Source organism: Rhipicephalus microplus, unplaced genomic scaffold (genome assembly GCF_043290135.1).
Source record: "Rhipicephalus microplus isolate Deutch F79 unplaced genomic scaffold, USDA_Rmic scaffold_94, whole genome shotgun sequence".
Classification (NCBI taxonomy): Eukaryota; Metazoa; Arthropoda; class Arachnida; order Ixodida; family Ixodidae; genus Rhipicephalus; species Rhipicephalus microplus.
In genome coordinates this window covers 565,223-576,709 of record NW_027464666.1, presented here as the reverse complement: position 1 = coordinate 576,709, position 11,487 = coordinate 565,223, and the positions used below count along the sequence as shown (strand labels likewise).

Here is an 11,487-nt window from a genome sequence, read left to right as displayed (position 1 = left end):
CCATTCATAGGTTGCAAGACGCGGGTGACTGCTAATACGGTTGGCACGCAAGTTTCCAGTGACGTCGCATTTCGCCAGTGGTATTTGAGATTGCCTGAAAAAAAAAGCAATTTGTCTTGCACTCCCGGATACCGTGAGAGGGGGAATTCACCGAAGTGTCCGGCTAAGTGCGTTCATGTATCTGTCCGTCCAGGCATACGCTCTTGCATCATTATCATCAGCCTGACTATGCACATTGCAGAACAAAGGCCTCTCCCATGTTTCGCCGTCGGCTCGCTCTTGTGCTTGCTGCTGCCGCTTTATACCGACAAACTTCCTAATCTCGTATGCCCACTTCCCTTGCTTGCCTTCTCTTGGGACCCATTCTGTGATCCTTAATGACCAGCGGTTATCTTTCCTTTGCGCTACATGCCCTGCCCATAATCAATTCTTCTTGATTTCAACTATGGTGTTTTGAAGTGGGTACTAAAGTCAAATAACAATTTACATGACAAGATTTATAATGACAATATTATCAACATCAGTGCCCTACTTACCAATAAATTAAGGTAAATGCACAAGAAGAAATGAACGGCAGTAGGACATTCTCAAAATGATCTCGATGACGTCAGACGAACCGCGTACATTTAATCTCTAGTAATCGAACTAGCTGCACTAAATATAAAGAACTTTTTGTGCATCAAGAGATGTAATAAAATGCTACCTATTCTTTTTTGTTTGATTCATGAAAAAAAAACAACCACGGGATGTTACTAAGAGAAATGGCGCGAGTGTTTCAAAAGTTCGATTTTCACCTGGTTAAACCATACAGGTCGTGCCATCTAGCGCAGTGGTGTTAACTTAGCATCTTTTCAGTCGTGCTAGTGACAATTAAGTCTCTTTGGTGTCTTCGCAGCTTTTTGGAGGACTCGAAATTTGAGCTAGAATGTTCTAAAACACACATAAAAAATTGGAAGACTGCGAGAATGATGGAATGCTTGGAACGAGCTTCAATAAATGAGGCCGCAGTGCCGCAGTATACAGTGTCAAACTTTTTGTGGCGCTGACCAGTTTACAGTGGCATAGCCAGGAGGTAGCAGCACAGTCCAACTTGATTCGTCGCAACAGAAATTGATTTACAATATTGTTCAAATAAAAATGATGATCGTCATCATTGTTTGGAGACTTTTGGCTTAAATTAGTGACTTTTTAGAAGCATCCTGGCGACTTTTGCAGAAAAAAAGTTAACACCACTGATCTAGAAGGTCCCAGTTGAACCAAGCATGTTTGCCATCTCGGAACCATTGGCAGGAAATTGTTCTGCTGCTACTAGTGTCGGTGGCCGTGCAATAATGCCGGGTAACCTTGTGCAAAAAAAGAGTGACGTCAGACGTTTTGCTTGAGGCGGGTATTTTGAAGTGCACTAACCGGATGCGGGCCAATAAAGCAAGATTTTATTTCAACATAAGCACTTCCTTGGCACAAAGGTAACACTACAAGGTTTCTGGACTGCTATTTCAACAATCAATGTCGACTAAATAGTTGCCTTTGGTGTCCCTTCAACACCTGTTTGTTCCCTGATACACTCTGCTCTCTTCTTGTCCTTTAGTTTTATACCTATCATTTTCCTTTTTATTGCTCGCTGCGTTGTCCTCAACGTAAGTTGATCCCTCTTTGTAATCCTCCAGCTTTCTATTTCGTAGCTAAGCATCGGCAAGATGCAGCTGTTATATACCTTCCTCTTGAGGGATAGTGGCAATCCACCTGCCATGATTTGAGAGTGCCTGCCAAATGTGCTCAATCTCGTGGTTCAGCTCTGCGGTTACTACCTATCCTAAGTAGACAGACTTTTTTACAACTTCAAGCGTATTGCCACGTTCCATTTCCCAAGTTTTTGTTATCGTCCCAAAACACCCAGATGTCACGGGGGTCGTGACGTGGCCGAAGACAGGAGACTTCGTGTTGGGGTTTAATTGTTTATTTGGGCGAACCTGTGCCCGGTAAACGGAAAGTCCATTTACAGCTTCAGTCTTGGACAGATAGCAGTCTCGGACTGATAGCGGCGAACGGAGCATCGGCCTTCGATCAACAACTGACAAGCGGCGAAGCGCGTCGGCATTTATACTCTTGCCGTCGTATGTTCTAGCGTTATCGCTGGCGGTGGCGTAGGTTCCAGAACAATCTGTACCATTCGCACAGTGGACGTGATCTTATCGAAATGATCTACTACAGTCCGCAACCTTCTCGAAAACTGCAGGCGCGGTTTGCGCTGAGAATCCTGTGGTGTTTTGGGACGAAAACAAAAACTTGGGAAATGGAACGTGGCAGTATTGCTACCTGTCTCGAAGCGTTGTTCTCTTCCGAGATTGTTGTAGTACATTACTTTCATTTTCTTTAAATAAATTTTAACACCTACCTTTCAGCTCTCCTTGTCTAATTCAGTAACGATGAATTGTGATTCGTTTTCAGAGTTACTCTGCAATGCAATGACATCGGCGAAGTGCAGGTTACTAAGGTACTTTCTGTCAACTCGCATCCCTAACTCTTACCATTGTAGGCCTTTGAAAACCTCCTGTAAACGCATGGTAAATAGCATAGAGTAGATCAAATCCTCTTGTTTTACACCCTTCTTTATTGGTATTCTGTCGCTTTTTTTATGGAGCATTATGGTGGCAGTTGATCCGCTGTAGATTTCTTGTAGGATGTTTATACATGCTTCGTCGACGCCCTGATTCTGCAGTGTCTGCATGACTGCTGATATCTCTACTGAATAAAATGACTTCCCTTAACCTGCAAAAGCTACGCATAGTGGTTAAGTGTATTCTGAGCATTTCTCCATCACCCGATTGATAGTATGAATGTGGTCGAAGCAAAGCGCGGGTGCTTTACAGTCTGCTACGAGGTGCCACCAGTGCCTGTTGGCGTGCCCCGGCGGCCACCTGGCACAGTTTTAATAATTTATTAACATTTCATAAACATTTTGTAATGGTCCAAGGACTTTCCCTCCTTCATCACCATTCACTTTAGGGGTCGGCTGCCAATTTTTATTTGATCGCGCCTAATATAGGCATCTATGTGGAGGACACACTCATGAATTCCTGCATTGTAAGAGGCCCATTTTTACTTTATTTCATCATATTCTTAATAGTTTATGTGTTTCCTTTATATTACATGCTTGTGCATTCATTTGCTATGAGGCTTCATTGCTTGGACACATAGTCGCAACAAAGAAAATTAAGGTCCATCATCCTTATTCTAGCCATGGCAGGGGCATAGGCAGAAATGTTTTTCGGGGTGGTGGATACCTCTTTGATTTTGCGAGGGGCACCCCCTTATTATGGTAATTTTTTACTCTGTACACCATGGCGAAAAAATGGGCGAGGGGGGAGCACGGGCTTGGTTTGCCACCCTCTGGCTATGACATGACGTCAAATATTTGAGTAATAGACAATGTTTCATACATGGTCACTTTATTTCATTTCCTGTGGTCATGCAATGTAATTGCACCTAAGAATCTTCATGGTAGCATTTGGTACTGTACATTTTAGTAAATGATGAATTGAAGTGGACAGACAGACATAAAAAAGAAATCTCAAAAATTAGTTTTTTTGTAAGTAGCTGCCTGTTGAAGAAATGTCTGCTATGTACAGGTGACATTCATGTTCATGAGTGACCGGCAGTGAAGTACTTCGTCTTAGAAAAGCCCTAGTGCAACGGCGTGGTCCCGTAATCTTTGACGAAGACTTGCAAGGGCCGTGGCAGGCATGTCAAAGTCCTTGCACATTTGATTGGCACTTGTTCCTGCAATAAAAATGCCGCTGATGAAGCCTTTTTCATTTTAAAATAAATTCATTTACACAGGTGATGAAGCTACCTTTCCATGCAATATGTGCGTAACGTATGAACGCAAAGACTACCTCTTTAGAAGGGTGGCGGCTTAAGCCCGTTTGAAATGAGGGATCGTGTACTACACCAGCGCGAAGACACACTGTGCCGTATGTCGTCCGTTTTCTTGTCCGTGTATCTCTGTGCTGTTATAGTATACGGTCAGTTTAGGTTCGGACACTATTCCAAAACTTTGTTTTCACCACACATTTTGTTGTAAAAAGGTTGATCCCTGTTTGTAGTGCAACACCAAGCATGTCGACAGGATCCCAAAAAGGCACTCCTTGATAGCATCACATGGAGCTATTCAGCCAGGCTACGACAGTGACGACTCGGACTACAAATTAATTACAAAATTAGGTTTATCTCAATGACAAGAACTTTCTATTGGTAACCGCTAAGCCGGTTACTATGCCGCTAAACCAATACAATGTATGCCAGCCTGTTAGGGAGCGCTCCCAAGCACTTCCGGTGCGCGAACCATAAACGTCGGTCATTTTACAGCACCTAGAATACGTCCTAGTCACTACGGATCTTTTATGGCCGCTGTACCTGTCGTTGAAGTCTCAAACGCAATCCTTAATACTATATTTCAGCGCTTATGCGAGCAAGTACGCGACAAGGCTACAAGATTACTTCTGTTTCGCCAAGCAGGACTTTATCCTCCTTAGTCTCAAAAATGCACTAATGAAAAAAGCTTTTGCGAAACTGTATTGTTTGGCTTCCTGCCCTTAAAAATAAACGCACAAAAATTATGAACTCGAAAAATCGTACAGGTGTCTCAAAATGTGATGGTCCTTATTTGGGTACTTTTGAACTTTTGAAGTATCTATGATTGCGTGCAACAAAAGTAATGACTTTAGATATGATCTTCAGGTTGTCCACAGTTAAAGGAATGTACTATAGACATTGTCAGTCACACTACAACTAAGAAAAAAAAAGGAAGCTGTTACGGTATCACGAGGATGCAGCCAAGCACTCGAGCAGTGTACAGCCATTTTCGTTGATTGATAAGTGGGGTTTAACCTTCTGAAACCGCCATATGATTATGAAACGCCGTATCGGAGGGCTCCCCATATTTTTACCGTCTGGGGTTATTTAATGTGCACCCAAATTTTAGCACACGGGCCTACAGCAATTTCGGCTCCATCGCAAATGCAGCTGCCGCTGCCGGAATTCAATCCTGCGACCTGCGTGTCAGCAGCCGAGTACCTTAAGCAATAGACCACCGCGGCGGGGCCAGCCATTTACGTTCACTCGTTTTCCCAATATAACTGGACACACGGCACCACTTGTCAGGGCTTAGCGAAAGCAAGTCATGCTTGTTGTGGCAAAAAGACACATTTGAGCATGCGGATATCGAATCGTGGTGATCTGTAGCCATTAGTACAACATTACCCTAAGGGTACTCTGAGAAAGAGGAGGTTAAATTGACATTGAAAAATCACACCGTTTCCCGCTAAAGAGAGCCATGTGTAGATGTGAAGCGGTGGGCGCTAACACTTACGCTGGCGGCGCATTTATACTGGCGCTCATCACGGCGTTTCGCAGGAGAGAAACCTGGGGAGACGCAAAGCACGCTGTGATGAACAGATGTTTCCTACTGGATAATGCCAATCGCTGTTAATGGGAAGTCAGACAAAATATTCCGAATAGGCACAGAAACCCGCAGTTCACTTTTAGTAAATGCACAGGCTGCGAATTTTTATTGTTCAAGAACGTATGTATATTGTATTTTGTTCGTGTGTTATTTTGTAGTGTGTTCCCGGAAGTTGTACTTTTGTAATTCTCTGCTCTGTTTTTTTTTTTCACCCACTCCTGCCATAGCCCTTAATGGGCTGCAGTATGTAAATAAAATAAAATAAAAAAAAACGCATAAGAGAAATCTCCCACTGGCACTACATTGGAGGCCGAGATCCTGTGCCTATATATATGAGGTGGCCAGTGAACGGTTGCGCAGTGCAAGCATTTTGTATTTTCAATCAAGAAACTCGCTAGCAGACGCTGTCTGCTTTGGCGTTGCGAGGCAAGAAAGGGGGGAGCATAGGAGAGGGGAGGGGACGTGCATGAGCAGGAGCGGTGGTCACACCTCACACCAGATTGAGCTTGACCATAAGATACTTCACATCCAATATAAAAAATACAATCGTGATCTTACCTGTGGTGAACTGACTTCCATATGGAAATGCAGGCTTCACGTCCATTCCCATGGTGCTGTGAGAGCTGTTTAGGTTATTGAACGGGCTTGAAATAAATCCTTCCGTGTTTCCGATCATACCGCTGCAAGGAAAATTGAAAAGGAAATGTAACGATTTCTTTTTTTTCTATCAGTAATCTATGCCAAAAAGGGACGTGCTCTTTAGGTTGTTATTCTGCTTACTCATTTTATTGTGCGAGTTTTCTTTATGGTATCAACACATAATACACAAAACTGTGTAGCTGTGTTTCCTCGATATCGCAGTCTGCATGTAGACCCTTTTGCGACCAAGCCTTTTAGTTGCAATATAGCGAAGGATCATGATCATATGTACACTTGGTCGCTCATTTACATTGGAATTGTCGTCTTCGTTTAGTAAAGGTAAATGTGCGGAGCAACACTCATGCGCTTAGAATGCCAGTGAGGAGCCGAGAATTCCCCCTCCCACGTCTCACGGCACACCACGACACCCCGGCAACTGGTTGTGTGGATGGGATGAAGCAAATTTACTGGTGATCTCTCCTCCCTTCCTACCTTTTCTTCTCATTGTCTAAGCATTATATTGATGAACCATTCGAGAGAAAAGAACGGTCCACACTCGTGTTCATGTTAAAAAGACAGAGCTGCAAACACAGACATCACAGAGAAATCAAGACGCCCAAAACGCCGTTAGTAATGTCTTGATATCTCTGTTATGTCTGTGACACCCCGTTTTTTAACATGAACGCTTACTAACTAGCTCAGCTGCCAGTTACACCAACCGTAGTGCTTTTGAGAGCATACATTTGTTGCACACAACAAGCACAACGTCTGGTTTAAATAAATTTATTTGTGTAGCACTGCACACTGACAGATCATTACCAGGCTCCATTACTGACATCCTGTCATTACCGAGTCCCATCTCAAACGCCTGTACCACAGAAGATCAGACGACATCGTACTGTAGTCCAAAGCGTCCCGCAAGGCAACGAGGTGGCGTGCTCCTTGGGAAGAAGTCAGTGGGAAGAAGTAGGGCTCTTCTCTACCTTAGAGACGGTTACACCAGGGGTCTCAAACACGCAGCCCGCGAGCCGCACGCGCCCGTAGACACCTTGCGGCCCATGAACGTCTTGTGCGCGTGACGGTCTTCGTCCCACTTTTTTTTTTAAGGGCGAAGCTCCGCAGTCGTGGGTCGTACGTCCCGTGTCGTCGTCGTAGTAGTCACCCCTCGTTTAGTCCTTAAAATTTCCGCTGGATGGCGGTGGCGGTACTTAAAGTGCTAACTAGATTGATGGGTGGACGGACGAGTGGAGGCTTTGCCCCACTCATCATCATTCGCTCCGTGGATATGCAGTGATTTTTTTAATGAGCTTGTTCATGACCTACCTACTCGGTATTGGCCTCTGTCATTGCTATCATCAAACACCCCATGCCGTCAACCTTGCTGTAAAGCATATCAATGGTACTAAATCTCCATGTTTCAGAATCGGCGTCCAGATTGCAGCCATTTAGAGTATCGAATTGTTTCTCGAAACATTGCATCAAATTTCCTTTAGAAGTGACCCACAAGGCAAATTAATGCTTTAAAATGGCAACGTTAATTGACATTTTGGCTCATGCGCTCGATAATGTCTCCAGAAGGTGGAGCCACCGGCATAGGCGGACGCAGGATTTCCCTTAAGGGTTGGCGAAGGTTCGTCGCAGCGCTCCCCCCCCCCCCCCCTATTATGTCAATGTATGGGGATGATGATTTAGCACCCCCCCCCCTGCATCCCCCCCCCAAACACATACACAGTGCGCATGCCTGTGGTCACCGGCGTACTGCGCGATCTGTGCATGTCTGCGTGCATCCGCCTTTGAGGAGGAATTGCCGCGGAAGTTTTTTTTACGATATGTGTGGAACGCTTTCTGGGACACTGCGGCTAGGTTCACTGTCGTACCACCTACCCGAAGTTGTCCGACGCCGCCGCAGCTCCGAACGCCCCGTTATGTCCGAAAACACCTGAAGCCGCTGGGGCGTCGGCCCTCGCCGAAAGGGCTGCCGCTGAGCTGACGAGGCTTGGCGACGAGCCAGCCATTTCGCTGGCCGCGCTTAGGGCCGGTATGTGGAAGTCCGGTACCAGTGGTGGTAACTTTTGGGGGGCCTAAGTCGCCAGAACGCTTCCTAAAAGTCGTCAATTTCAGCCAAAAGTCGCTAAGTGATGATGATGATGACGTTTTTCCTGAGTTTTTAGTTTTCGACTGGATAAAGCACGTTAAGGGATTATTTTTAAACAATGATTTAAATAAATTTCTGCTGTGGTGAATAAAGTGAACAGTCAAAATAAAATAATCATTTCTAGTGTCGGACTGCGCTGTTCAGTTTTGGTCTGGACAAGCAACTCTGGGTCTGCCGGGAGACGTGGATTGCGCGGAATAAACTTCTAGGTCTGAACCACAGATCGGAACATGGAGGAAGGAAAGACAGGAGGGAGCGTTGCGCAACTCGATTGAAGCCCACCAAGTCGGCCCAACAAGTGACCAAAACGTCAGCGCTCGCGGTAGGTTTTAGTTCTCTCGGCGCTGTTCCGTCTTTGAAACACCTCCGTGAGCCGGCCAGTCTGCGCCGAACCAGTTCATTTCGATTAAAAGCTACCGGGCGCCGTATTTCGAGGTATCGGCAAGTCTCGTTTATTGCGTGATCTCACGGCAAAAGGGCCGACTTTGTTGGCTTCAAAACGGGTTGGCTTGCCAAGGCTGGGTGCGTGACGTCATGCTCCCTCCTGTTATTTCCTTCCCCCATGATCTAGCCACCATACCCATGGGTCGGAACCCAGCGCAGCACTCTGCCGGAAATTAAGTTTTCTCTCTCTCTCTCTCCGCGAAGCAGGGGAACGCGTGGTGTGCATAAATTTTGTGCATGCACGCCACGCACGCTTTTTCTGCCTCATGAAGGTACTGCAATTCCACCAAAGAGCCCATACTTCGTCAATTAGCTTTCAACAATAACCTACTGCGTGCACAGCTGCTATCTAACGTTTGATGTAATATGTTACTACAATGCTAGGAACGAGTGAAACCTAAAATTATTTTATTGGACACATTGCACTCAAGAAGATCGTTTGACCAAGTATCGTCTCGTAGGGAAGAAGCATGAAGAACAAGCAAATTGAAACAGTGCCGGCCAAGATGACAAGATTTAAAACATCTGAAATGTTTTAAATATTTTCATTTTGGCCGGCGCTCTTTCATTTCGATCGTTCTTCACATTTCACTCAAGTCACTAAAGTCTATATGTCAAGCAATAGTTCCACCTCACCAGTCCACACCTCCTCGTCTGCAGACTCTCCACTGCTTTGCGCACGTGCACTACTTCTTGGCGCGAACGCTGAGGAGTACGCTTGCATGGTTCCAACTTTTCTTGTCACTGTGTCAGGCAGGTCATAGGTGTGGCAGCACTTTCCAAGACGGCGAAGTCCGCTACGAACACTTAAGACCGCATTTGTGCTGGCAGTGCTGAGAGAATTTCTGAGTTTTGTCTTAACCACGCTTAGTTGGCTAAAAACTCTTTCCACTTCTGCGTTTGAGTGCGGCAAGGAGAGCACATCAACTGCGAGCTGCGCGAGCTCGTGAAACGGGTTCGAGCCAGCTGCATCACGGTACGCAGTGGCCTCGGACCAAAATGCAATGGTGTCGGTGGTGTTGGCCCAGCCCACCAGGGTCAGCTTCTTCCACTGCGCGTTCACGAGATCTATCTCGTTTGGTTGAACACCGAAATGTTCCGCCAGCTCCGTGATAGGCTCCTTGAGTACTCGCAAGCATGCTCCCACAGACAGCCGTGCCATGCCCTGCAATATCTTGAAGTTCGATGGCAGACGTTGCCGGAGCTCATTTGACAGCTTTACTGTGAAATTAACGCATCGCTGGCGCACAAAGTCAACTTCAGGACCAGCTGGTAGCGTGCTCGCCAGTTTCTCGAACTCGTATCCCAGGTATGGCTTGGGGTCCAGGTGACCATCGATAGGCTGGCGCAGCGGATCTATCTTCGCCGTTGGAATGAGCACTTTGCTGCAAACCATCTTAATTAGGAGCGTGAGGTCTTCAAGAAGCTTTGCGGGATCCGCGTCGTTCCTCTCGTAGGCCTTGTTTGTACGCTGAACTTCTCGTAGCATTGGTCGAAGGTAGAGTAGATAAAGCTTATTCAGCGGATCAGAGTACATCTGATACAGGAGCTCTGCGGTGTAGCATCCTTCCGTTGATCTGGCTTGTTCGAAATGTTTCAGCAACATGTCCCATTGATCGAGGACTCTGACGACCGCTGGCTCCAACGATATCCATCTGGTATCGCACACCCTTGGAATTGATAGTGGTTCTTCCCCATCGCAGAGGCTACGGTAAAGTTGACTGTACGCGGCTTTACGCTTTGAAGAATGGGAAAACCACATGTGGGTTTCGCGCACCAAGAAGTCCACATTCCTGGGAAGCGTTCCCTGAACAGCGTGGGAAAGTGCGAGTTGCAAAGAATGGCAAATACACCTTACCATTATCAAGTTCGGGAGTTGCCACTCACGCTTAATTGTCTCGAAAATACCGTTGTTGACACCCGTATTCACCGAGGCGTTGTCAACTCCAATGCCGAGGAGACGCTTCTTGTCAAGTCCCATACGCGTGAGGAGGTTTTCCAATGCCCTGACGATTGTCACAGCTGTGCCATCGTCCAATTCGATAAGCGCAAGAAACGTCGTCACAATGCTCTTCCGAGCAGCACTGAAGTATCGCACCACCACACCCAGTAACTTAGTGATCGAAATATCTGTACCCTCGTCGATTATCAGGCTGTATTTTGAGTCACCGATGTCAGCCACCAAGAGATCCACGAAATGCGGAGATAACACATTCACTATGATCTTCGTGCATTTGCGCCGGTGCATGCGCATGCCTGCTGCACTTTTGCTGTCCATGAACTGTTTCTTGCAGAGTTCTGTCAGGTGGTCAGCGGTGAGGAATGCAGTGTGCTCGCATATAAACAGACAAAGAGCTGCTTCACTTCTGCCGCAGGAAGACTCAGTTGCGGCTGAATACTGCAGTTTCTTCTGCCGAGAAGAACTGGAGTATGGTTCAGATGACTTCTTGTGCTTGGTGGTGGCGGCATGCTTCTTGATATCGCACAGCTTCGCGTAGAATTCGCTCATGCAGTAGGCGCATGATGCTTTTGTTCTTTCGCTCTCCACAGGACGTAGCCAGCCTTTAAACTCGGGCAGTGATTCCCAACTTTTTCGATAATGCTGCTCATACTTTGGAGGCATGATTAAGCTAGAGCGAGCGAGTCGGCACGCTACACCTAGTCCTTGAGTGTACTGGAAATAGAGATGTGTCGCTCAGGAGTGAACGAAATCTTTTGAGCGGCTGTTTTTTCTACAGAACGAGTGATCTGCGGCTCAGTGAGCCATGGTGAAGCAACGCTACCA

The 11,487-nt window shown here is 46.2% G+C and overlaps 1 long non-coding RNA gene across 1 annotated transcript; it reads right to left on the bottom strand.

Annotated features, from left to right (window-relative positions):
- Positions 1–3,432: 3,432 nt before the first annotated feature.
- Positions 3,433–7,243, bottom strand: LOC142790304 (uncharacterized). The gene is made up of 3 exons (XR_012889418.1): positions 7,003–7,243; positions 6,023–6,144; positions 3,433–3,780 (listed from the first exon to the last, which is right to left on the bottom strand). It is a non-coding gene; the product is annotated as an uncharacterized LOC142790304 (long non-coding RNA).
- Between the last annotated feature and the right edge of the window lie 4,244 nt (positions 7,244–11,487).